This window comes from Cetorhinus maximus, unplaced genomic scaffold (genome assembly GCF_964194155.1).
Source record: "Cetorhinus maximus unplaced genomic scaffold, sCetMax3.hap1.1 HAP1_SCAFFOLD_481, whole genome shotgun sequence".
Lineage (NCBI taxonomy): Eukaryota > Metazoa > Chordata > Chondrichthyes > Lamniformes > Cetorhinidae > Cetorhinus > Cetorhinus maximus.
Window position 1 is genome coordinate 100,126 of NW_027596423.1, and position 3,067 is coordinate 103,192.

Below are 3,067 nucleotides of genomic sequence, written 5' to 3' on the forward strand. Positions count from 1 at the left end.
CACATCCTTCCTATAATGTGGCGACCAGAACTGCACACAGTACTCCAGCTGTGGCCTCACCAAGGTTCTATGCAAGTCCAACATGACTTCCCTACTTTTATAATCTATGCCTCGATTGATAAAGGCAAGTGTCCCATATGCCTTTTTCACCACCCCACTAACATGGCCCTCCGCCTTCAGGGATCTATGGACACACACGCCAAGGTCCCTTTGTTCCTCGGAACTTCCTTGTGTCATGCCGTTCATTGAATACTTCCTTGTCAAATTACTCCTTCCAAAGTGTATCACCTCACACTTTACAGGGTTAAATTCCATCTGCCACTTATCTGCCCATGTGACCATCCCGGCTATATCTTCCTGTAGCCCAAGGCGCTCAACCTCACTATTAACCACCCGGCCAAAATGACTTATCTGATTGCTTGGGAGCCACATGTCCAAGTTTGATGATGGTGTAAATATAGTCGGCATTGTAAATGATGCAGATGGAAACAACAAGGGCTGAATCTTCCATACAATGGCAGTCACTGTCAGATTATCACTTCGTTCCTTGGAGCAGCACATTTCTCGCCCAGACTTCCAACACGGGCCTCCTGAGAAACGTGCACTGTACCTGCTCCCGAAGGCTTTCAGTGCAGGGCAAAAGTGTCAAAACAAATGGAGCCTCGCCCCCTTCTAGACGGCACTGGCTGCTGTATCCTGCTAAATTTAAAGGCCGCAGCCACTTTGACAGGAGAGAAGTTAAGTGTGTAATATAAGTGGGTAGGACGGGTCACGAGGGAATGGTTTGGTAGTGGGGTGGTCGTGGATTGGGGGTTGGCGGCTAGTCGGGTGATCAGGGGAACAAGACTTGAGGAAGTGCCTCTTTCAAATGAGGCTTTCGACTCTGGCCCCATTTGCTTTCTCAGGCCACAGCCCATGACAGAAACAATCCCATGTCACTATTGGAAGAAGAGCAGGGGAGTTCTCCAGGTGTCCCACCCAATGTTCCTACCTCAACCAGCCGTAATTAAAATAGATTAAATGGTTATTTACCTAATTGCTCTTGTTGTGGGGTCTTGCTGTGCATAAATTAGCTGTTACGGTCAGCTACATAACAACAGTGATTGCTCCTCACCAGTAATTAATTCAATGTGAAGTGTGTGGGAATACTCTGAGTATTTGACAATATGCTGCATAAATACGTATTGTTTTAGTCTGGTGTAAAACATCAATTAAATGTTTTATTTCAGAGATCAGATGGCTCAGTCTTCAAACCCCTCATTCTTCAGTCAGGAAGAGCTCAACAAACTGAAGTCTGATTTTAAAAAGGGTGGGCTGGAGGCAGTTACACAATTGTTACAGAAGAAGTTAAAAGAGCTGGACAATACAGAGCTTAACATTGCAGTGACGGGAGAAGCAGGCACAGGGAAATCCACCTTCATCAATGCGATGAGAGGACTCCGGAGCGGTGATGAGGGAGCAGCTGTAAGTAGTTCCACAGAAGGTACAATGGAGTCAACTGGATACAAACATCCCAACCTGCCTAATGTTTATTTCTGGGACCTGCCAGGAATTGGAACAGCAAAATTCCCAGCAGGTAAATACCTGAAGAAAATGGAATTTAAAACATATGATTTCTTTATCATTATCCTAGCCGATCGAGTCACAGAAAATGATGTAAGACTCGCTAAAGAGGTGAAACGACTGGGGAAGAATTTCTACTTCATTCGATCTAAAATTGATAATGCCTTCCATCCAAATAGAAAGCAAAGTGGGAAGTTTGATGAAGAAGAAGAACTGGAAAAGATCAGGAGTTATTGTGTCAGGAAGCTGGAAGAGGAGGGAATCTCATCACCCAGTGTGTTCCTGATATCAAGCTTTTTTCCAAGCCAGTATGATTTTAATCTGCTAAATAAAGCTCTTGAAAATGGTCTCCCGAATATTAAGAAAAGTGTGTACATACTGCCCTTCCAAACCTAAATTTGGAAACTGTACAGAAGAAAAAAGAAGAGCTAAAGAAACGAGTCTGGATGTTGGCAGCACTTTCCGGGGCACTGGGAGCAGTGCCAATTCCTGGATTCTCCCTTTGTTGTGACACTGGGATACTGATTGGTGGAATAATACATTTCCGTGAATGTCTGGGTCTGGATGATGCCTCTCTTCAAAGACTGGCCAATATGGCAGGGAAACCTGTGGAAGATCTGAAAGCAGTGGTGAAACCTCTCCTAATGGGTGAAATTACTCCTGCTATAATAAACAGATTAAATTGGGGTGTCGCTGCTGTTGCCATATCAGCTCTTGAGCTCGCTCTTGACATCATCCCAGTCATTGGATCCATCTTTGGAGCAGGATCATCATTTCTTATGACCTACAAACTGCTGATTGGTGTACTGAATGACCTTACGGAGAATGCACAGAGAGTGGTGAAGGCTGCATTTGATCTACAACAAACATCAATCTAGACAGTCAGTGCTGCAGCTGATGTATTAAAGGGATCCGACCCGACAGGAATTTTATTCTACAGCATTCTCTTTTTGCTGATTTCATTCCTGGCAATATTCTTCATCCATTTTAGGGAAGGGTTTTGATGGTGCCCTCTCTGCTGCCCCTGTCTTAACTTGTAGTAAGTCCCGTTCCCCTGTCACCTCTATGGTCGCTGACCTACATTGGCTCCCAATCAAGCCATTTATTGATTTTAAAATTCTCATCCTTGTTTTCGAATCCCCCAAGGCCTCACCCCTCTTTATTCCTATAATCCTCTCCAGCAACACAACCTCCAAGATATCTACACTCTTGGCACCCCAATTTTAATCACTATTGGTGGCTGTGCCTTCAGTTGCCTGGGCCCCAAGCTCTGCAATACCCTCCCTATAACTCTGCACCTCTCTATCTCGTTTCCTCCCTGAGAGACTCCTTAAAACCTGCCTCTTGGCTGAAGCTTTTGATCATCTAGCCTAATATCTCCTTAGATGACACAGTGTCACATTTTGTTTTATAATGCTCCAGTGAAGTACCTTGGGATGTTTAATTGCATTGAGGCGCTATATAAATATAGGTAGCTGCTGGTGTTGTCCCTGTGTCTTATTTG

General features: G+C 44.5%; 1 pseudogene; it reads left to right on the plus strand.

The window, feature by feature from the left end:
• Positions 1-1,215: 1,215 nt before the first annotated feature.
• LOC144673816 (interferon-inducible GTPase 5-like) lies at positions 1,216-2,441 on the plus strand (annotated as a pseudogene).
• The last annotated feature ends 626 nt before the right edge of the window (positions 2,442-3,067 follow it).